At 44.7% G+C, this 25,057-nt stretch overlaps 1 protein-coding gene across 7 annotated transcripts in view; it reads left to right on the top strand.

Moving 5' to 3' along the window:
- The first annotated feature begins 15,094 nt into the window (after nt 1-15,094).
- PIK3CA (phosphatidylinositol-4,5-bisphosphate 3-kinase catalytic subunit alpha) overlaps nt 15,095-25,057 on the top strand; it is a 78,964-nt gene continuing 69,001 nt past the window's right edge. For 3 of the 7 annotated variants that reach the window (XR_012160722.1, XM_073359317.1, XM_073359312.1), the window contains exon 1: nt 15,095-15,491. The gene's annotated coding sequence lies outside the window, so the exon portion shown is untranslated. The other 4 variants (XM_073359314.1, XM_073359313.1, XM_073359316.1 and 1 more) reach the window with 4 other exon arrangements.

Genomic DNA, 25,057 nt, shown 5'->3' with positions numbered 1-25,057 from the left:
GCGGGGATGAAAGGGAGGGTACGAGTGGGGAGTCACTAATGTGGGGGAGAGGACAGGGAGGGGAGGAGTCGTTAGTGCGGGGATGGAGAGAAGGAGGAGATGGAGAGGAGGGAGGTGGGTGAAGAGCCTTGAGCTGGAGGTTTCTGCCAAAATGACCAACGGTGAAATAGCATATATATATATATATATATAGCTATTTTAAATGCCACTTTCCGGTTTCAGAGTCCGCAACCCATTGAGCTGGACTGGGCCGTTTGCCTCTCTCAGAGCTATTGCTTCAGGATACCTGCGGAAGAAAACACAGACATGGTTTTCACGACATTTTAAAGCCTTCTCCACAGTCAGGGAAGACGGTATGGATTGGGGTGCACATATCATACGAGGGGTTACATTGTGCCCTACAGCCTTGTTTAATTCGTGTCATTTTATAGGATTCATTTTATTGTGTACGCCTCTTTTTTTTTTCCCAAGTAAAATATAATTTTTAAAACCAAAAGAAGAAAATATGTGTTGATTTTCCAGGTGTTCACTTCTCCTCTGCAAATGGAGGATTCAAAGCATTCTTATTCTCGTCCAGGCTGCAGTTATTATTATTTAACATTTTTAAGAACATACAAACAGCCATCCTGGGTCAGACCAATGGTCCAGCTAGCCCAGTATTCTGTCTTCCAGCAAGGGCCAGTGTCAGATGCCTCAGAGGGAGTGAACAGAACAGGGCAATTTATCACCTAATCCATCCCCTGTCATCCAGAGGTTTAAGGACACTCAGCACATGGGGTTGCATCCCTGACCATCTTCGTTAATAGTCACTGATAGATCTATCCTCCATGAACTTACCTAATTCTATTGTAGAAGCACCTATAGGCTGACCTGGTCGGGCTCCTATCTCTTTTCTTAGGTTGTACGCTTTTTGAGGCAGAGACTCTCTTTTCGTTCTCTGTCTGTACAGCGCCTAGCACAATGGTTCATGACTGGGGCTCCTAGGCATTATGACAATAAGATCATTATTAATAATTGTGCCATGTGCTGTATAAACATATGGTATATGACTGTTCCTGTCCCAAAGAGCTTACAAGCTAAAAAAAGCAAGATTATCAGGTGAATGAGACAAACCAGTGAGTCAGGGTGTGGTGCAATTATAGCATGTGTGCAATTCTTAGCCAGTCAGAAGTAGATAGAAGCTGGAGTTTACAAGAAGATAATTGTTCAGTACCATAAAAGAGAGATTTGTAGATTCTAAGCAACATACTGAAAGAGGATTAATTATCTGATCTCTTTTGCACCTTTTACAAACTGTGTAGAAAATCAGATTATGAGGGATCCATGTGGGGGAAGTGTTATGCCAGTTTTCTGGAATATTTTTATCTATTTAATATATGCTATTTTGCCCTCTGCTAGTTCTCTTGGTTCCTGCCCATATTCTTTGTAAAGTAACCCACAATGTCATCTTCCCTGGTGTCTTCTTCTTTACCTTGCTGATAATTCACCATGTCTTTTCTCTAGAGATTGGGGAGTGAGTTTATTGTTCTCTTCCATGTATTTATAAGATGCCATAGGTCCAGAACCTCAGCTAGTGTAACCTGGCAGAGCTCCACTAAAGTTAACAGAGCTGTTTTGATTTCCACCAGTTGAGGATCTGTCCCCATATTGTTTCTTGTACAACCGCTGTTAAAACTAATCTATTCTTAGTTCACAGAGTACATATGCACCTATTCAATCATTGCCCTTGCCATTATCCCTTATCCGCTTCTTGTTTCCTTACATAGAAAAACTTCCCAGTAACTTTTCCTACCATGTCTTCTACTGCCCTTGTGCTTGCAGTTCTCCAACTCACATCTCAGTTTCTCTTGATTAGTCTTCTGTTTTTCTTTGGATTATTTGCCTAGTTAGATATTGGCTTATCTATCTAACAGATGTCTTCCTTTTTATCTTATCTTCTTCTATCAGAGCTTCAGATAGCTAAAGGCAAAATTAAATTATCAGTCATTGAACAGTTTTTTTTAATTCCTGTTAATTATAGGAACATAGCGAAACAGGCCAATAGTCCATCTAGTGCACTCAGCTGTCTCTAATGCTACATTGCTTCAGAGGAAGGAATAAAATACCTATAGTACACCTAATTGTGCAATACTATGCCATAAGGGAAAATTTCTCTCCAACTCCAGTAGCTGATCACTTTACACTCTGTTTTTTGGATGTGCTTGCCAGAAATATTATTATTATTATTTATTATTAAAACATTACACTCAGCTTCTCTTTCTTTACTAACTCTTATTCTAAATTGACACTGATTCTTTTTACTTACCTGTTCATTCAGATCCTCAGTTGTGATGCTGAACTGGTAATTGCATCTGTTTTACAGTTGTTCCTCCTTTTTTCCAACAATAGAAATTATGAATATTTTGTCAGTGTAGAAATATACTTATCCACCATACCCAAACCACTTCAGAGCTAAGATGGCCTAATTTCCCTCAGAGCCTTTGGCGATGACAAAGCAAAGACTTCTGTCTGAGGACAGGACCCACAGCTCCAATGGATTTTTAGTGTGAATAGGGGAATAGATTTCCTCTCATTTCTGAGGTCTTCGAGGCAACGGAAAAGAAGTATTCATTTGGGGGCAGGAGGGAGGTTAGAATTTGTGCTATCCATGTAACCGTGGCTGGAACTCATTTGGCAATTGTAGAGATTGTGCGTGCCTTCTTGATGGAATTCATCTTGTAGCACACTGATCACAGTGTTTATAAAACACCTAACTATCGAGCACTGAGGAAAGACCTTTACCAAGGAGAGAAAAAAAATTCTTTGATGGGAGTTATCTCTATCACCACTATTCAAACCTCACTTAAAACCTTGCTTCTACTAGCTTGCTTGTGAAGAGGAGGAAAGGTATCAACAACAACAAAAAGAAGTGACTCATCAAGATGTAAACTTACATACCTTATGCATTACCATGTGATATTTTTCTGTCAGCTTCATCCTACTCTTGTCAGTTTATGTCCCTCACTTCTTGTATCTTGTTGACAGTATTGCCAACCCCAGGCATTCAAAAGTCTTGAGATTGGCTTTAAAAGATGAGGGTTTTTTAACTAATACGATTTGGATTCTTTGTCTGCTGGTTTCTTGGCATTCAGGGTGCACTCGCTTCATATTTTCAAGTTTTCTTGGCAACCATTAAGGCTAGAAACGTTCTGTTTTTAAAATTAAAGATGAGATGCTCATGAAATTGCTGGATTCCAGCAGCTAGAGCTATAAGAAAAACTCCAAATATTGTTAGACGTGTGACAAAATAATAATTGACAATAATGTTGAATTAGACACCTGTCAGGGCAGGGATCACCTCCTTCGATGTTTGATGAATTGTGCCTAGCGTAGCTGAGGCCTGGCCTGACATGAGAAATTAACACCTGGTGGGATGCCTCATTTCTTGGAAGATAGAATTAGGGAGGTGTGATGGGGTTTACAAATTTTATGCTGGAGAGAAAGGAGTAAAGAGCAGCTCTGGGCCCAGGCGTCCCACCCAGCCACACCTGCAGGGCTGGCACAAGTTGGAGGCAGGGCTTTAAAGGAGGAACAGAGCAACTCATTCGGAGGCGGGTATTCAAATGGAGCAGATGGCTGCTCTGAACTCTGAGGGGAAAGTACTGCTCAGGAGCTCCTTGCCTGAGGCCTAACTACACAGACTAGTGAAGAACCTACAAAAGAGAGAAAAGACACAACAAATCCTGCATCTTGGCAGAGCTTATGTGAGATGACCCTTGCAGTTCCTCCTCGCCCTATGATTAAGTGACTGAGCATTGCAGGTCAGAGACTTGAGAGAAGTGGCTTAACCTATGCAATTGAAAGAGATGGAGGTAGGAAGTGGCCCAGGGAGGGTGGTGACTTAGCACCCCAAGGGTCTAAGTGTAGCCACCCACTGTGGGGTCCTGAACCAGAGCTCAGTGGAGAGAGTGGGGCTGGGCTCCCCTATCCGCTCCCAGAAAACAGTGCAACACCAAGAGCCTTCAGCTAAGTCAAGAGGCCTGTTGGAATAAGCCTTGACTACTCAAAGACCCAGCCCCTGCTACACCTGTGCAGGAGAGGAGGACTAGAGAACCTTTGGGCGGAGGACACGAAAGGGCAGGACTGAATTTCTAATGCAGGGGTGGCCAACCTGATCGTGAGATGGAGCCAGAATTTACCAATGTACATTGCCAAAGAGGCAGAGTAATAAGTCAGTTGCCCCCCATCTGCTCCCAGCGCCTCCCCCTCACCAGCAGCCCCACCGATCAGCGCCTCCCCCTCCCTCCCCACACCTCCCAATCAGCCGTTTTGTGGTGTGCAGGAGGCTCTGGGGAGGAGCGAGGGCACAGCAGGCTCAGGGGAGGGTGCTGGAAGGGGTGGAGTGGGGGCAGAGCCTGTGGCAGAGCCAGGGGTTGAGCAGTGAGCAGCCCCCGGCACACTGGAAAGTTGGCGCCTGTAGCTCCAGCCCCGGAGTCGGTGCCTGTACAAGGAGCTGTATATTAATGTCTGAAGAGCTGCATGTGGCTCCGGAGCCACAGGTTGGCCACCCCGGTTATAATGGGATAGTGTCTTGCCTACCCCTGTGTAACCACTAGATGGCACTGTGGGTGATGGTGCACCTTCTGCAGGAGGTTGAAAAAAACCGTGTCTGAGTCAGCTAAGATAAGAAGGAGAACTCCCAGGAAACTATGTACTAGGGAGGAAAATGTCGACCATGGACAGAGCATGCTGCACAAGGATTGGTTCCTGCAAAGTGACCGAGCCAATCCAAAAATGTGTGATGTAATGTACAGTAAATGTAATGAGAATATGAAGGGAGAGGGTTTCTGTGTAACTTTGGATGTGTGGTACATCCTATGCTCACGCCCTGTGCTTGAGTCTGATCAATTCAGCGTAGCTTTGCTGAATGCCAAATAAAGGAAGCTGAGTGATGAAATCTGGAGTCCCACTGAGTTTTTTGGATCCCAGAGAATTGGGTGAAGTGTTCTTCCATAACTGGACAAGGTATTGTGGAGAAGCCAAATGGAAACGGTCTTGGAGGAAATCCAATAGTACAATATCTGGATTCTCAAAAGTGATACAAAAGTGAAAAATAATAACAATAAGTAATTGACCTTCCTATGATTCTATGACTCACTTGAGCAAGACTCTGCTTGGGCAGAGGCAGGAAATAGCAACAGTCATTCATCAGGCAGAAAATTCAAAAGTCTTTATTAATTCTTCATAAATGTTCTTATAAATAGTGCCTCAAAGAAATGTTGTCCTCTGTGGGCAAGGAGGATTTGCAGGCCCGAGTAGCAACTAGTGGATCAATTTTAGTAGGTATCCTTCCACTCCTTACTTACCCTGACTCTGCTTGCTATTGAGGCGAATGGTCATTTTAATGTGGGGAATGATTCTACTCTCATTTACACTGGCATACATCTGTCAACTCCACTGACTTCAGTGGAGTTCTTCTTGATGTAAATCAAGAAGAAAACTGAGCCCTGTCCAGGGGAGGAAACCTTGGAGTACAGGCTCCTTCAGTGGGAATCCATAAGTGCATCCACCACCAAGTGGACAGGAAGAACTTCTCACTCAGTGGCTACCTACAGAATCACAGCACTGAGAACCATTTTTTTTCTGTAACGTATTTAGCTTGAAAGCCCCGAATGAGATATCAACCTTAGCTATGCAGTGTTTCTTTCATGATTCACCATTGGTGGTAGCAACCAGGGAGATTACACTGTTGACAAGACTCAGGGTATTTTTTACCACTGTGTGGTCTAACCTATTCTGAGATTGTAAAAACAATTGAATTCTGTGCATGCTACAGCCACTATTGAAGCTCTGACAGTGGTGGACTGGGGATCCTAATTACATCATGGGCCAAAGTCTGTCATGAATTAAAACATACCGTGTGACTTCAGTAACCGAATGATTGTTTGACTTCACTGGGATAGCATGCTGTATAAAACAAAACAACGGTATTCCGTGTAAATCATCATTAAGGCTGAGAGTTGGTCCCGCAGGTCATGGATTCCGTGACTTTCAATGAGCTCCATGATTTCTGCAGCGGCCGGCACACCTGGCTAAGGGGCAGCAGCAGAATTTGGGTGTAGGAGGGGGCAGGGGAGTTGGGGCACAGGTTGGGGTGAGGCGGGCTCTGGGCGGTGCTTACCTGGGGTGCTCCACGGAACTGGCGACATCCCCCTCGCTCAGCTGCTAGGCGGAGGTGCGGCCAGGCAGCTCTGCATGTTGCTTCCGCCCAGAGCGCTGGCTCCCATTGGCCCCCGAACACACACCAAAACTCTGCTGCTAGGTGCCTCCAGGACATTGCAGACCAGCAGCACGAAAGGGAAGAACGATGGCTGCTCAAAGGACCCCCTCCGAGATGCTGTTCCAGGAAGATCCTGCATCCTGAGGCCGGCCTGTCGGGACATCACAACCAGAAGGAACATCCCCTTCCGCTCCCCAGCAGCACCAGCCGCCGAGGGACGGCCCCCCTGCCTTACAGCAGCTGCCGACAGAGAGCCCCCCGCTCTCCAGCAACACCAGCCGCCAATGGAGAGCCCCCCAACTCTACAGCTGCAAGATGCTCTGAGGCGACAACCTCCCACCCCTGCAGCTGCCCAGGTCCCTGACGCTAGTGGTGCTCTCGCTGCTCTACACACCATCAAGAGAGGAATCTCCATAGACGGGACCAGCATCTCTCCAGAGACCACCCAGAGGGTCACCAGCACCTCGCCGGATGCCTGCCCAGCCTCAGAAACCACCCAGAGGGATCCCAGGACCTTGCCGGATGCCCGCCCAGCCGGACCTCTCGAGCCCACCTGCCCACACCAGGATGAACCAGCCAGCGGTACCGTTGATGCTGCTGGAACTCCCCCGCTGCAAGGTAATGAAGACACCATCTACCTGCAGTACCCCCTTGCTGCAGACGTGCTCATCTGCCCCATCTGCTCTCCGCCCCGAAGCTTCCACCTCCTCGGTGGTGTCACCAGGCACCTGAAGAGATACCACAGCAAGCGGTCGCCTTCAGCTGTACCCTCTGCAGCCTGCCCTTCAAGCCGCAGAAACAATGCAAGACGCGCCAAGTTGCCTGCAGAAAACGCCTCAAGGGAACAACACAGTCTCCTGCCCTGGCTCCCAGCTCTCCTGCTGCATGCTGGCCCGCTGCTCCTGAGCCTCAACAAAGAAAAGCGACCTTGCAAGCTGCCGTCAAGAAGCCTGTCCCCATCGCCAGGCCAGCGGAACAGGATGCTGCGATCAAGAAGGTACCTGCTGCCTTGGGGAACATCACCCAGGTCCTCGCCAGCAGGATGCCTGTCTCACCCTCTCATGTCGCCAAGCAAATCTCCATACTGAGACGACTCAGTGCTACCTTGTCACCTGTCCGGCATGTCCCCGTCCCCAAAAGGATCAGCGCCACCCGCACATAGCTGCTCGAGATCCTGTCGCCGGAGGAGCCAGCACCGTGCCCCAGATCGCCCTACAAACTCCAGACGTTACTGGAGGAACCAGCCCCGCAGCCGCAGCAAAGCACCCGGCCTTCATTGCCAGATGGCCCAGCACAGCCCCCAAGTCCATTCTGCGGGACACTGCCTACGGCAGATCTCACGCTCCAGCAGCAACCGCCCAGGCAGCAGCCACTTATAGAAGGACCAGTGGTGTCCCAGCAACCCCCGAGCCAGACCGCGTCTCTCCGACCACTAGCAACGCCAGCATCCCGCCAGAGATTCCACCCCAGCACCCAACCAAAGGGAATTCTGACCCACGAGATAGATGGCAAGCTGACCACTCAGGCTTTGAGCCTGCACCAGACGAGGTCGAGGACCACGAGGGCCAGCAGCTGATGGGGAGGGCTGCCACTCCGTGGCAGACTGCCTGGACTGAGGAGCTACAAGCGGCAGCTTCCTTTGACGACTTCAACCTCCTCGTAGACAGGCTCACCCAAGAACTACGGAAAATCGCTCTGCGGAAATCGCTCCCAGGAGAAGTTCGAACCAGGAGAACGCCCCGCCTGCCCACAGAACGCCTGCTCCAAACCACACCACCACCACCAGGGGAGCCAGAAGTAGAGCCGCCAGCCGCCGCTACGATCCAGCAGCGGCTTCAAGGATCCAAAAGCTGTACCGGGCAAACAGCTTTAAGGCCATGAGGGAGATCCTAGACGGGCCCTCGCCCTACTGCATGATCCCATCTGAGTATCTCTACAGCTACTTCAAGGATGTATTCGACCGCATAGCCTGGAATGACGCGCAGCACCCAGAGTGCCTCCGCCCCCTGCCCCATGTCAACAAAGCAGGTGTCCTGGAAACTGACTATACGCCCAAGAAAGTGATGGCCAGACTCTCAAAAACAAAAAACACAGCTCCTGGGAAAGACGGCGTCCCCTACAGCCTCCTGAAAAAGCGAGATCCCGGCTGCCTGGTCCTCGCCACACTCTTCAACCAGTGAAAGCGATTCTGCCGGACTCCCAACTCCTAGAAGAAGGCTATGACGGTACTGGTGTACAAGAAGGGTGAGCAGGATGACCCCAGCAACTGGAGGCCCATCTCCCTCTGCTCCACGGTGTACAAGCTCTATGCCAGCTGCCTGGCGTCAAGGATCACGGAGTGGTCGGTGAGCGGGGGAGCCATCAGCTCCATCCAGAAAGGCTTCATGTCCTGCGAGGGCTGCTATGAACACAACTTTGTCCTCCAAACCACCATCAAAATGGCCAGAAGGGCGCGGAGGCAGTGCATGGTAGTGTGGCTCGACCTGGCTAATGCCTTTGGGTCCATGCCCCACCACCACATCTTTGCCATGCTCCAGGAGTTTGGGATGCCAGAGAACTTCCTTTGTGTGATCCGAGAGGTATACGAGGGATGCAGCACCACCATTTGCTTGGTCGAAGGGGAGACCGCCGCGATCCTGATCCGGAGCGGAGTTAAGCAGGGCTGTCCCCTCAGCCCCATCATCTGTAACCTCACCATGGAGCCGTTGCTGTGAGCGATCTCCAATGGCACAGATGGCTTCAACCTCCACGGTGAGAGAGTGAGCATCCTGGCTTACGCGGATGACCTGGTCCTGACCGCAGACGACCCAGAGAACCTCCAATGTATGCTAGATGCCACCAGTCAAGCTGCCAATTGGATGGGGCTCCGCTTCAATGCAAAGAAGTGCGCAACCCTCCACATCGATGGCAGCAAAAGGGACTCGGTGCAGACGACAGAGTTCCAGTTTCAGGGCGAGTCCGTCATCCCCCTGGCAGAGGGGCATGCATACCAGAACCTTGGCATGCCGACGGATTTCCATGTCCGGCAGACACCCGAGGACACCATCCAGGAGATCTTGCAGGATGCCACCAAGATCGATGCCTCCCTGCTAGCACCATGGCAGCAGATAAACGCCCTGAACACCTTCCTGATCCCCCGCATCTCGTTCATCCTAAGGGGGTCCGCCGTGGCGAAGGTACCCCTCAACAAGGCAGACAAGATCGTCCAGCAGCTGGTGAAGAAGTGGCTGTTCCTTCGTCAGAGAGCCAGCAACGAGCTGGTCTACATCACCAACAGGCATGACGGTGCCAATGTCCCCCGCATGGGTGACCTCTGTGACATCGCGGTGATCACCCACGCCTTCCGCCTGTTGACATGTCCCGACTCCATGGTAAGGACATCGCAGCAAACGCCCTCCATGATGCAACAAAGAAGTAGATCGGCAGAACCCCCTCCAACCAAGACACCGCCACCTTCCTGAGCGGTTCCCTGGATGGCGAATTCGGACGGGACGGGCATGACATCGCTTCTGTGGTTCTGTGCTCGCAATGCCACGTGTCGCCTGGGGAAGCGCATCGGCTGCCGCTGGGAGTGGCGCAAGGAGCACCAGGAGCTGGGAATCCTGGTGCTGCAGATCAGGTCTGAGGACAACACCATCATCACCCTGAGCGCCAGGGGCATGCTGGAGAGGACCCTGAAGGCAGCCATCCACTCACTGTACATGGAAACCCTGAAGCATAAACCAGACCAGGGTAAAGCCTTCTAACTGACCAGCAAGTGGGACGCCAACAACCACTTCCTCGCCAGGGGTGGCTTCACCCGTTTTGCCGACTGGCGGTTCATCCACCATGCCCAGCTCAACTGCATCCCACTCAACGGAGCTGTCCGCCATGGGAACCGAGACAAGCGTTGCAGGAAGTGTGGCTACTCCAACGAGACCCTGCCCCACATCCTGTGCAGCTGCAAGCCCCACTCCAGAGCCTGGCAGCTGCGCCACAACGCCATCCAGAACAGCCTGGTGAAAGCCATCGCACCGTGCCTGGGGAAGGTCGCCGTGAACTGCGCCATCCCCGGCACTGACAGCCAGTTGCGACCTGACGTGGTAGTCACCGGTGAGGCCCAGAAAAAGATCATCCTCGTCGACGTCACAGTCTCCTTTGAGAACAGGACCCCGGCCTTCCATGAAGCCCGAGCTCACAAGCTGGAAAAATACGCCCCCCTGGCCGACACCCTGAGAGAGAAGGGCTACGAGGTGCAGATGGATGCCCTGATCGTTGAAGCCCTGGGCGCTTGGGACCCCTGCAACGAGCGTGTGCTACAGACCTGTGGGATCGGTCGACGCTATGCACGGCTCATGCAGTGCCTCCTGGTCTCGGACACCATCCGATGGTCAAGGGACATCTACATCGAACATATCACCGGCCACCAACAGTACCAGGAGGTGTGAGCTGGTACGACATCATGCATCAACTATGGGAAAGGGACTGAGAGACTTTTTCCATTGGACCATATGAACTGGAACCATAAACTCACTGAACATTAAATCCCACCAAATGAGGGTAAATCCATCCTCATCACCGTATCCACTCATTATACTCTACACCTGAACATAGCCATCATATGAACAACACACCCCCATATCTCAATACTTTGACCCGTACTTTGACCTGTTAAACTTTTACCCCCAACTGGGGAGATTGCAGATTATGTATTCCTTACGCCACTCGCTCCTAAACCGAATTTCGTACCCCTTGATAATCTTATTCCCTGATTACCAGAAACTTCTATGCTTAAACTCTGTACCGTTTTCTTTTTACTTCAACATCATCTTAATAAAATTATCATCGGCAAACTTTGCCACCTCACCGTTTACCTCTTTCTCCAGATCATTTATGAATAAATTGAACAGGATTGGTCCTAGGACTGACCCTTGGGGAACACCACTAGTTACCCCTCTCCATTCTGAAAATTTACCCTTTGTTCCCTGCCTTTTAACCAGTTCTCAATCCATGAAAGGATCTTCCCTCTTATACCATGACAACTTAATTTACATAAGACCCTTTGGTGAGGGACCTTGTCAAAAGCTTTTTGGAAATCAAAGTACACTATGTCCACTGGATCCCCATTGTCCACATGTTTGTTGACCCCCTCAAAGAACTCTAATAGATTAATAAGACATGATCTCCCTTTACAGAAACCATGTTGACTTTTGAGCAACAATTTATGTTCTTCTGTGTCTGACAATTTTATTCTTTACTATGGTTTCAACTAATTTGCCAGGTACTGACGTTAGACTTACCAGTCTGTAATTGCCAGGATCACCTCTAGAGCCCTTCTTAAATATTGGTGTTACATTAGCTATCTTCCAATCATTGGGTACAGTAGTTGATTTAAAGGACAGGTTACAAACCATAGTTAATAATTCCGCAATTTCACATTTGAGTTCTTTCAGAACTCTTGGGTGAATGCCATCTGGTCCCGGTGACTTGTTACTGTTAAGTTTCTCAATTAATTCCAAAACCTCCTCTAGTGACACTTCAATCTGTGACAATTCCTCAGATTTGTCACTGATAAAAGATGGCTCAGGTTTGGGAATCTCCCTAACATCCTCCACTGTGAAGACTGAAGCAAAGGATTCATTTAGTTTCTCTGTGATGACTTTATCGTGTTTAAGTGCTCCTTTTGTATCTTGATCATCCGGGGCGCCACTGGTTATTTAGCAAGCTTCCTGCTTCTGATGTTCTTAAAAAACATTTTGTTATTTCCTTTTGAGTTTTTGACTAGCTGTTCTTCAAACTCCTTTTTGGCTTTTCTTATTACATTTTTACATTTAATTTGGCAGTGTTTATGCTCCTTTTTATTTAGCTCACTAGGATTTGACTTACACTTTTTAAAAGATGTGTTTTTATCTCTCACTGCTTCTTTTACATGGTTGTTAAGCCACGGTGGCTCTTTTTTAGTTTGTTTACTGTGTTTTTTAATTTGGTTATACATTTAAGTTGAGCCTCTATTATGGTGTCTTTGAAAAGCGTCCATGCAGCTTGCAGGGATTTCACTCTCGTCACTGTATCTTTTAATTTCTGTTTAACTAACCTCCTCATTTTTGCATAGTTCCCCTTTCTGAAATTAAATGCCACAGTGTTGGGCTGTTGAGGTTGTTCTTCCCACCACAGGAATGTTAAATGTTATTATATTATGTTATTACATTATTATATAATTATTATTATTATTATTTATTAATTATATAATTAAGTTTTAGTCAGGGGTATATAGTAAAAGTCATGGACAGGTCACAGGCCATGAATTTTTGTTTACTGTCCTTGTCTTTTACTAAAAATACCCATCACTAAAATGTAGCCTTAATCATCGTTAATCTATTTTGTTCCTTCTGGTTTTCATTCTCCCAGTACCATTTCTTCTAAAGTTCACACTGAAAATATAAATGTCTATAATATCATGACAAAAATAAATATCATACAGTATAAGCAATTGTCAAAGTTTGACTCAGACTCACAATTTATCAGACCACTCTGTTTTATTAGCAAAGCTAATACATTTAGAAGTGAGCCCCCCGAGTGGGGCTTGTGTCTTTTAATTTATACAGTTTTTTGGAGAACAAGTTACAGAGAAGTTACAGACAAAAGAAGAAAAAGATTTTAGTCACCACCCTTCGAGATCCCTGAGACCAGTCACGTATCTTCAATTACCTGCCACCCTTAACAATCTCCTTTAACAGCTTCCAGTTAACTAATTGCCCTTCACACCTTCCATTCTGATGCCTGTTTCTTAGAGGTGCTGGCTCTATCTTAATTGCTTCTCCATTCAAAAGCTAACTGTCCCTACGTGTGCTCCCTCAGATACTTTGTAACATGTTTTAGCATGCCCTCTCATATATAATGTATCCAGCATGTCCCCTTATACAACATTATACTTATACAATGTTATACTTCCACACTTGATTGCACTAGATGGCAGCAAGCAATCAGAACCACAAAAGAAGAAGAAACTTCAAAATATCAAAACAATTTCAAAGCATTTCTTTCCAAGTGCAGAAAAGATACTTGGGTTGACAACATTCTTAGCAAAGTACACACAGTTTTTGTTAGTTAATAAATCAAAACGCAAAATACAAGTGAAATGTTATAAATTACTAAAGAGAGAGAGATGACTTTTAAGCAGTGAGGACCTTGTGATTTTACCACAAACGTTTTATAAATGAACAAGATAGCAAATGACAGGTTTCACAGTGGTAGCCATGTTAGTCTGTATCAGCAAAAAAAATGAAGAGTACTTATGGCACCTTAAAGACGAACAAATTTATTTGGGCATAAGCTTTCGTGGGCTAAAACCCACTTCATCAGATGCATGCAGTGGAAAATACAGTAGGAAGATATGTATACACAGAGAACATTAAAAAATGGGTGTTGCCGTACCAACTGTAATGAGACCAATCAATTAAGGTGGGCTATTATCAGCAGGAGGGAAAAAAAACTTTTGTAGTAATAATCAGGATGACCCATTTCAAACAATTGACAAGAAGGTGTGAGTAACAGTAGGGGGGAAATTAGCATAGTTTTTACTTTGTGTAATGACCCATGCACTCCCAGTCTTTATTCAAGCCTAATTTAATGGTGTCCAGTTTGCAAATTAATTCCAATTCTGCAGTTTCTAATTGGAGTCTGTTTTTGAAGTTTTTTTGTTGGAGTATTGCGACTTTTAGGTCTGAAATTGAGTGACCAGGGAGGCTAAAGTGTTCTCCGACTGGTTTTGGAAATGTTATAATTCTTGATGTCTGATTTGTGTCCATTTATTCTTTTGCGTTGAGATTGTCCGGTTTGGCCAATGTACATGGCAGAGGGGCATTGTTGGCACATGATGGCATGTATCACATTGGTAGATGTGCAGGTGAATGAGCCTCTTATGGTGTGGCTGATGTGATTAGGTCCTATAATGGTGTCCCTTGAATAGATATGTGGACACAGTTGGCAACGGGTTTTGTTGCAAGGATAGGTTTTTCTTGTGTGGTGTATGGTTGCTGGTGAGTATTTGCTTCAGGTAAGATAGCAAATGGTGATGAGGTCACCACTACTTTGAAGTGGCCAGGACTATACATCTCAGAGATAGTGAAGATTCTATCACATAGATCAGAGGCTAAAAAGACCTGTCAGATCAATCAGTTTATCATGTGGCAAATGCATACAAATGTGGCATTCACTATGACAGAGTCAGCAGGGGCGAAGCCCCTCCCAGCTATGATGTCCATCTACAGCACAGCCATGTGAGCAAATCCCATTTCCTCTGCTGACCATGGTATCATCAGGCTATGAGATCACTGGGAGGGCTGATGATGCAGTGAGGCCTGACTGTATTTTTTACTTTGTGTACCGTGTTGATGCCCTCCCGCCAGGATTTAGACCGGGATTCTCAAACTGGGGATCGGGACCCCTCAGGGAGTCGCAAGGTTATTACAGAGGGGGGTCCTGAGCTGTCAACCTCCACCCCAAATCTCGCTTTGCCGCCCGCATTTGTAATGGTGTTAAATATGTAAAAAAGTGTTTTTTTTAATTTATAAAGGGGGGGGTCGCACTCAGAGGCTTGTTATGTGAAAGGGGTCGCTAGTAAATAAGTTTGAGAGCCACTGATTTAGACAAAGAAGATGCGGGCACCAAGTCAATGCAAGGGGAGTGTTTTGTATCCTCCAGGTGCGTGCCCGCCCCTTGACTGGAGACCAGCGGGAGGGGGGGGAGAAGACCCGCAGCACCAACCCCCTGCCCCTTCCGCGCATGCGCACTGAACGTTCCTGTCTCGCTCGCTCCTCCCCTCCCCCCCTCTCTTTCTAATCACTTCCGGTGAGTCCGTGCGCGCCCGGGGTCACCCCCGCTCCCTTCCTGTTATTCCCTGTGAGGGGAAGCGGCTCTCCTAGGGGCTGAGGGGCTCGGCGAGCCCGGGGAAGCGCGGGGGCCGGCGGCTCGCTGTCCGCTGCTCTGAGGGCGCACCGGGCCCCGGAGACCCGAGGACGGGCTTTGGTGGCTTGAAGGGGCGGCGGGGGTGCGGGTCCCGCTGGGCGCTGCCCGTCGGGGAGGCGGAGGCTCCGGGCGGGGGAGCTTCAGGGCGGGGGGCCGAGTTGTTTGTCCCCCCCCCCTCGGCTCCCGGTCGTGGCCGCCGCCTCCCCCGGTGCGGGGCTGCCTCTCCCGCCCCCCTCCGAGTTGGCCCCGCCTCGGCGCTGGAACCGACGGCACCGGGGAGCGAGAGGTGAGTCACCGGGGGAGAGGGGCTGGGCGGGGGGAAAGGCACCCCGAGCCATGCGGGAGCCGCCGCAGCGTCCCCGGGGCGAGGCAGGGCTGCTGCCCTGTCCCCCACCCCACCGCTAAACCCACAGGGTGGGATCGATCTGCCTCCTCGCTCAGGGGCTAGGAAATGTGTCCGGCTCCTGCGCTAGGAAATGAAGAAACTGGGGCTTAATTGGTCGCTAATTTTGAGTGCTCCTAATAACGCTGTTTTTTTCTTGTCACCACGCCATGCTGCTTGATTTTCTGATGACTGCTCCTGTGGTGCCGGTATTAACGCCATGGTGCCCAGAGCTTTCAGTCGGCATCGGACTCTGTTGTGCAAACACAGACCCAGTCCCTGCTCTGAAGAGTTTACGACCTAACTTAAAAAAAAAAATGCCAGTGTGAAAATATTGCCTTCTGCATAATAGGCGAATAGAGAAATAAAACCTCATCACCGGCTGATGCTACACTGGGTGGTACTTCAGTCTGATGAACTCAGGTCACTGATCTTTGAAAAGTGTCTTGTGTGTTGTTTCTAAGTTACTCACAAATTCAATCAACTTTCGCAGTTTAAATCTTATGCCTTTCCACAGGACCTGAACAATAAATAGCGCAACTGCTGAGTTAATAGTCCGCTTTAGATATTTCCTTAATGCACTACTAATGTGTAGTGTTTTTATGTACCTTTATGGCAATGGTTGGTGGCTAACAAGATGGTAATGGCTCTTCTCCAACAGGGAAGAAAAAAAAACATATTTTATTAAATGAAATTCAAAGTCCATAGTGTGTTGTTTGCTTTATAAAATGTATTTATTTTTAAAACATAAAAATGCATACATCATCCACAATGATGTGCTTCTATTTCTGTTGGTAGAGTGCAACTGAATTCTCAGTCTGTTGACTAGATAAGCCTAATCAGGGCAGGAAACACCTTTCAGTTATGCATGATGTATAGCACTGGGCTCTTGGTCTGTAACAGGGGCTCCTAGGTGCTACTACCATGCAAGTAATGGTGCCTCCGTTTCCTACTTGTAAAATTGGGGTAATAATACTTACCTCATTTGTAATGTGCTTTGACGTCTACTGATGAAAAGCATTATATAAGAGCTAGATACTACTGTTAATAACGCTCTTGTGTCTGCTTTTAGAAACCAACCTACTTAGTTTTTCAGCATCTACTCTGTTATGAAACTTAGACCAAACCAGTCCAAATGAGCTTAAAAACATTTTGAACTGTCTAAATGAGAATGCAGATCTCTTAAAAACAGACAACAGTAGATTAACAACCCTGGCTGTGGTTAGTTCCACATTTTTCCCACCGTTTTGATACAATATGCTCCTTTGTAAACAGATTTGGGTACAAATCTGGATTTCTTAGTGTTTAAAAGTCAAAGAGAATGAACTCATGTTCTGTTAGCTACTTTTCAGCTTTCTTTTCTGGGTTCAACCAATAGCCTTGGGGTTCTGGATGGAGACACTGAGCAAAGAACCCTGGACAGTCCCAGAGCTCTTCAAAGGAGTCGGTGGATGCTGCCCAGAGGAACTCTGCCTAGAGACCTGAAGCAACAAGGGAGCGAAAACAGGCTCTGCAGTCAGAGCACCCCTGTTGAGCTTCCTTCTCCATGTCTGGCAGATAGCAATCATGGCTGGTGCCAGGAAGAAGTCTTGCAACTTTATGGGGCCCACAGATGGGGCGGGCAAATATGAGAAGAAGGGGGTGGAGGGAATACAGCCTGATCCTCAGCAGGAGGCCCTGGAGGAGCCAGAAAAAGGGCTGCAGCTTGATGCATTCCACTTAAATGTGTACAAGGGCCTTGCTCTTGCTGCAGAAGGAGCCATCCTGGCCAAATAATGGGAAAATTCTTTGTGTGTGTGTATGTGTGTGAAAACAACCAGGAGTCCTTTTGGCACCTTAGAGACTGACAAATTTATTTGGGCATAAGCTTTCGTGGGCTAGAACCCACTTCATCAGATGCATGGAGTGGGAAAAAAAGGAGGCAGGTATAAATATACAGCACATGAAAAGATTCTATGCAAAAGAATAAATGGACACAAGTCCGACATCAAGAGTTGTGACATTCAAAAACCATTAGGGGAGCACTTCAGTCTCTCTGGACACTCAATAACCGACTTAAAAGTGGCCATTGTTCAACAAAAAGACTTCAAAAACAGACTTCAACGAGAAACTGCAGAACCAGAATTAATTTGCAAACTTGGCACCATCAAATTAGGCCTGAATAAAGACTGGGAGTGGCTGGGTCATGACAAAAAATAATTTTCCCTCTGATACTCACCCCTTCTTGTCAACTGTTGGGAATGGGCCACATCCACCCTAATTGAATTGGCTTCATTAGCACTGACCCCCCCACTTGGTAGGGCAACTCCTATCTTTTCATGTGCTATATATTTATACCTGCCTACTTTTTTTCACTCCATGCATCTGATGAAGTGGGTTAAAGCCCACAAAAGCTTATGCCAAAATAAATTTGTTAGTCTCTAAGGTGCCACAAGGACTCATTGTTTTTGCTGATACAGACTAACACGGCTACCCCTCTGAAACTAGTGTGTGTGTTGTATGGTTCTAGTTTGTTCATTAGATCAAGCTAAATTTCCATTGAGACTGTCAGTGTCACTAGCCTCTGATCTGAAACTCCTTCAGTTGCTTTTGTAAACTTAGTGTGTCCTTTTAGAATCTTTGCATGTAATGTGGTGTTTTGATCAAAGTCCTCTGGCTCAGTGCAGATTTCATCAGTTGGATGTAGACTTCTTCAGAGTGCAGTCTGTCTCTGGGAAGATGAGTTTATCTACATGGAGAAATTGACCAGAATAAAATCACTTTATTGTGGAATAATTAGGATGCTTCCAAACTGGAGTAATTTATTCTGAAATAAAAGTGATTTTTATTTGGGAATAGTGCCCAAATGGGGAGCTGGTGTGGCATAGCTTATTTTGCAATATGTATTGTGGTCAATGTCTCCATGTGAACAAGCCCTAATACAACCAACTGTGAAGTTGATCATGGCTATGGAAGAATTTTTGAAATTATGCAATATGTCTTAGGACTGTTAGGTATTTTGCTTTCTCAGTAAGGTTTGGCACACTATTTAAGCACTATATGGCAAGTTCAAGATGAATGGACCTGAGATATTCTCTAGTCTTTATTTTAATTGTCTGTGCAATTAGCAAAGATCTGCTTACCTCTGCATTCTTAGCAACTTACATTCAGCATTTCATACTTTTTTCTTTTCAGATTAGAATCAGTAGCATTAAGCACAATACATTTGTCCCTTTGGATGCTTCTAGTCATTGTCAGTTCTCTTGTTTAATTCAGAATAGTGGATTAGTGTCAATGTCATTTCATTTAACTTTTCCTGTTCTTCACTTCTGTATCTAATAGTGGACCTGTGAATTTGAATCTGTCCAGAAGAGCATATCTAGGAGAAAGCTGTATCTGCTTCTTAAATTGCTTAGTTGTGCTATATTGAAGGTGATGCTAACATTTTTAAAAATCTCATCTTAAATTATGGTTGTTTCCATGGTTTAGGCCTAGATTAATCATTGCCATTTTTTGCATGTTGAAGAGAAACAAACTCTTCTTGGCTGAAGATGATGCTGAAAGTTGCTGGAAGGCCTAACATAGGAATATAAATCACTCCGGCTATGTTTTAATGTTGACAGTGGTGTCAAATGTCTCTCTTGCAGGGTCATCCAACTCATCAGCTTTTTGTTGTTCCACTTAACTGAAGAAAATCACCTTGGTGGGGTGGGGGGATTGGACTTCTTTCCTGATGTTAACTCCTCCACAAACTCAAATGTGTAGTCTTATGAAGTCTGTGCTATAATACAGTTTCTAATACTACTGTTGTAGTTGTCAATGTTTCTGTTTCAAACACTATTTTCAAAGGTTTTATACATCTGTCAGACAACTTGCTTCATTTTTTCATTAATTAAGCTGGTACTTTGAATACAAGACTCACATTTTTCCAAAACAATTCACAGAAATAATCAGTTCAGCTTCTTCCAGTTTTCAGTCTGATACTTATAGGACCTGCGCTATAGTAATAATTAAACATCTTACAAACATCAATAAATTTATCTTCACAACACAGCTGAAAGGAAGGGAAAATTACCACAACTTTATGGATGAAGATCCGAGGCACAAAAAGATGAAGTAACTAGCCCAGGTCACACAAGAAGTTTGTGGGAAAGCTGGAATGAAATGTAGATTTGCTCTAATGCATAACTTAACTGTAAGGCTTTCCTTCATTCCTAACAACTAATAGGCTTTCTATCTGTGTCCTAAGTATTGACTACATAGTTCTAGGAAAAAAGGGCTGGTAAAAACTAAATTTCATAATTAATACATGCTCCTGAACTTGTTGGGGAAGAAAAACACTTCAAAGGCATAAGTTAAAGACATCAGCAGCTTTAAACATAAATCTTCTCACTTTTGTCTTACAATTTAAACAGTACTTTCAAATTAAATAATTATAACTTTGAACATTTGAGAAGTAAAAAGTCAAAGTTCAGACTTATAGTACTATGAATGCGTTTTGAGATTCAGGAGGTTTATCTTCCCTTTGATACAACGATATGCATAGCTCACAAACTTTTATTGTGGTGGAGGGTTTGGCTGTGTTCAATGGTTGGTAGAAGAGAGCTAGTATGGTGTATAAGGTCAGTTGTGTTGAACGTGTATTTTGTATAAGCAATATGAGTCCTTGACAAGAATAAAATAAATGTAGTATTGGACATAACAATGTTCATACCTGTAGAAGTCAAATCTAATGTAGCTACAGACAATACAAATGCACCAGGCAATGTTGCAGGTTGAAGCTTTGGTAATGACCAGAAGAGATGATAGGAATACTTTCTGTGGAGAAGGAGGAAAAAAAACTGGCGGGAGATTACTTTTCTTCTCCCCTGTCCCTCAAGTTGTGAGTAAGTAAGGCAAAAAAACCCCAGCTTCACAAAAAAAGCATAAGAAGACAGTGTCATATTTTAAAAATTGGGGAAAAACAGACTAGTGCCTCTGCTTCCTCCAGTATGTTTTCTGGGATAGAAGATAGTGACGTGTGCACTCTATTCTAAAGTATGTGAAGTACTCCTGAATGTTATGAAATGTTAAATGAACTGAGAATATAGCTTTCTAACATTTTGTTTGTATTTGTTTTTAATCTCTTTATGATGCCTTACAAAGAGCCTAAAACAGCTACTGTAAATCTATTGTGTTAAATTTTGAACAGCTTCTATAAAATCAAAATTGCTAGTAAAATAGGAGTTAATAGATAAATAGGAGCAATCAAAACATACAGATTCAGGGTATTTGAGGATATAGTAAAATCCATATAAACTCTCATTTAAAAAAAAAACCTTCTGTCATGCTGATTACAAAGAGCTTTCATTACTTGCAGTGATGCGTGGTTTCTTGTGGGCAGAGCACATGTTAATCTAGAAGATTATTGGTCTGGTCTCTTGTTTTTAACATTGACACTTTCAGAAAACTTGTTCCCCCACAGCCCCGCTGCATCTTTTTTTCTTCCCCTTCTATGTGCTTTCTCATTTTCCTAGTCCAGAAAGGAGCAAAAGCACTTGACAGGTAAACTTGCATTAAGTGTATTTGCTGGAAATGTTTATATTCAGTATCAAGATCCTAGAAGAGTGTTCAAATGATATTATTCAAAATGGGGCATGATGGGTATCTTTGTAGGTAACCTTCCCTAGGAAGCTCTTTGAAAATACCTTAATTTGGGATAACCCCATCTCTTCAAAACTTGCTCCTGTCTCATTTGCCACAGAGATGATTTAGCAGCTGGAGAGAAAGGGAACCTCTACCAAAGACATTCAGATTAAGAACAGCTGGATCAAGCATTGATTATGGATTCATCTAGTTTTTTCATGTCCACCTTCCTTACGCCACCACAAAGTTGAAGCCAGCTCAGTGAAGTCAGGCAGAAATATACACACATTTTGTACTTAATCTCTTTTTGAGATACAACAGGAATACACTGTGTCAAAGCAAGCACTTACACAGGAAAAAGAGACACTTGTACAAAACATGTCTAAAGACAACTAATCTGCAGAAGAAAACATACTCTGGCATTTTTCCTTTTCTGTGTGTGAAGGCCTTCTTTTAATGAAGGGCTATAATTATCACTGGTTACTTTGTAAAATCACAACTCTTATTAACACTTCTTTCAAATACAGAAGGCTTGATTAATTGATTAAGACTTAGGCTGTGTTTACACCACGCACCTTTTAGTGACACAGCTGTGCTGCTACAGCCGTGCCACTAAAAGGCGCACAGTGTAGCTGCTGTTTGTCGGCAGGAGAGAGCTCTCCCGCCGACAACTTCCACCCCTAACGAGCAGCGGTAGCTTTGTCAGCAGGAGAGCGCTCCTGCTGACAAAGTGCTGTTCACACTGGCACTTTTCGTCAGCAAAACTTTTGTAGTTCAGGGTGATTTTTTTTTTCCAGACCTCTGAACTACAAAACTTTTGTCGTTCAGGTTCCAGTTTAGACAAAGCCTTACTGTAAAACGCCCTGGAACGTTGAGCCAATTGGTCGTAATATTTAGCCAGTAGAATGACTCCTTTTGCAGGGAGAAGAACGATTTCTTTTACAGAGTAATGTCCAATGGATGTTTCCATTGTCACTCTCCAGAATGGAGAAATATTGAGTGTTTTATGTGTTCTAACGTTTACACCTCTTAAAACTTGACTTTTTTTCATAATTGTTCCTAATAGTGTCCCTTATACTATAGTGTTAGTTTGGACAAGACAAGCCAGTCTGCTTTATCTCTTAGTGCTCAAATAATGTACTTGCAACAGTTGCAGCATTAAGATGCTTTAGAAGTCTTAATGAATCTAATGCTCAAAATTAGCCCGTAATAGCTCTGGGCTGCTCCCTCCACACAGGAGATACTGAGAGGAAACACTTATCTAATTCAGACTTCCTTTCAGAGAGAATTGTCTTTCTCCATGCAGAGGCTTTTCAAAGTCAGCTTTACTACAAATGTCAAGGTATTGATAAAGATTGGTGCTAAAATTAGTTTATACTTTTCTCCCTAGAATGGATGGAAAGCCTGAACTACGTCAGCTCAATCTATTTAGCTAGTTTTCCTAACTTCCATTTTTCCTGAGACTAGTAGTCCTGTAGTGCAGGGTATCATAAATTAGAATTATGGATCCATAAAACACAGATACCTGCACAGTGTAAGAACTTGTTCTTTATAATAAATGGGAAGTTCTGTGCCAGTATTTATAACCATGGTGAATGCCTTAATTGATTGATCATGTGTGCCTTGGTCCAAGCAGCTGAGGATCTTCTTTGCCAACTGCTGAAAGAGGGAATCAAGTTCAGACTGAATTCACTTTTGCTCCTGGTGTGCAATCAATAGACTGTGCACAACATCAAGAAGCATCTAGCAGTGTTGAGAGAAGATGGAAGCAATGAAGGTTTGGCATGATAGTCTGAGGGTAACTGTGATCATGGGTGGAAAGGCCTGTCATGTCTATGATGAATTTAATCTAATGTTGGCATGTCAAAACACTGAAGTTTCTGATGCTTTTTGAAAGCAATTCACCTTCACCTTGCTACAAGAATGAGGCCAGCTACTCCAAAGATGAAAATGAACTAAAGACTGAGGACATGAAGCTTCAGGCACAAGGAGAGCAACAATAAGTAGTGGATAAATGTTGATTATCAAACAGATGATTGGAGATGAGGAGCCTTCTTTGTAAGGTATTAAACAGCACTGTTTGTTCTTCTGAAAATTATTACATAGGCTTTTATGGTGAGGTAAATCAGCATTTAACTTAAAGCCTATACAGTTGTTAGTGTATTTGTGATTTTTGGTTGTCATTAAATAATGTTAAGTTTGCAAAGCACTAACCCCACTCTTGACCACAAACTTTTTTATAACCGATTTCTATTTGTGCCACTGTTGCTGAATGTGGAAATTCCCTGATGCTGAAATAGTCAGGGGAGGATGAAAATATGATTTTAAAATCTGCTTTGCCTGATCATTAAATTGTTATAATGCAAAACACACAACCCTATATCTGATCTACAAACTGTTTCTATAAGCAAATTGTCAGTTTGGTTGGGAACCTCAAAGCCAGGTGCCACAACTGTAGTCCTCATGAAAGCGTGAATGGTTGCTAGCAAGGTTGGAAGTTTCTCTCTGAATCTGTCAAGCTTTTAAATGAGATACTAAAAAAAAATACTTAAACTGAGTAATAGGTTTCACTGACATCTATGCATGGCCCAGGCACTAATAAAACTAATCAGTGTATTGAGGAAGTTCCCATTAATAGGGTAGTCAAAAACAAATTCTTAAAATGGTTGATCTCTCTTGTATTTCATCTTTTTGCAGTCACTTGCTGTCACCTTAATAAAATCTCTTCCAGTTTTGCCACCAAATAGGAAATGCTCTTCCATTCTATTTGTACCAAGAGAACATACCAACCTTTTCCACTGAATGAGAGTATCAATCAAATAATCACAGCTATTGGATAGGCCTTTGGCTTCCTCATAAATTAATTCTGGAGCTCAGAGGGGGCATATGTTCAAGTAAAATATCTGCTAGAGCTCTGATGCCACTTGTAATGGCATAGTTACAAAGATTAGTGTGTAATGTTTGAGTACATATTGGTATAAAAGTAATATTTAGAATTGAGGTGTTACGCATATTTGTACTGGTCAAAGAACCTAGTGATACATGTTCGCAAATGCCTAAAACTAAGCTCCTAGGGAAATTTGTTTTTAAGAGAATAGATTTGGCTTTCTTAAAATAGTTCCACTTCAGTGTTTCAAAAAACAAAACAACAACTCTAAATGAAAAGTCATAGCTTGCATAGAAGTTTAGTTTGTCTTGTGATGCAGCTTCTTCTTAGCCTATGTGCAATGTGCCTCAGGTGTCACGTGACCAGGATTCATCACTGAATTTGGTCCGCTGGCTGGATCATTAGTTCCCCAGGCCAGATATTGACGGGGAGTGCAACTTGAATGCTGATCTATGCCTCTCTGTGATGCAGCTACTCAGTCCTAATGTAGTAAAATTATCCACCATTTCAATCCATGTTTAAGAGAAAAACAAAAATGTTGTTAGAATAAAGTACTGGTGTAGCTATCCTCTCTCATCAAGCCTTTGTTCAGGTAAAGCTAGAGGTCGACCTTGGAGCACGTTGACCTACAAAGACAGACAGCATAACTTCCAGCAGGAGACAAGGAAGGATGAAAATGAGAACTAGTGGAAAATGAGATTCTTGTTTTCCTCATGAATGAGCTATGCAAACTATTCCTAACTCTGGAGTGTTTCACTGCTGCTATCTAAAGAAGCTACTGTTAGATAGGAATGCCTTACCAGCAGATACCTGCTTGAATGTATTGTCAAATGATTTGGCACAACTGATTCAGCTCATCTTTCACCACATGTACTTTGCATGCCCTTCTTATACTCTTATCTCATGTATTACTAAAGTACAACTGAAAGTTGTTAGTGTGGATCTCCTCCATTACACAATCTTAATCTTTCCTCCCTTC

This window comes from Lepidochelys kempii, chromosome 9 (genome assembly GCF_965140265.1).
Source record: "Lepidochelys kempii isolate rLepKem1 chromosome 9, rLepKem1.hap2, whole genome shotgun sequence".
Taxonomy (NCBI): domain Eukaryota; kingdom Metazoa; phylum Chordata; order Testudines; family Cheloniidae; genus Lepidochelys; species Lepidochelys kempii.
This window is presented reverse-complemented; position numbering and strand designations above follow the sequence as displayed.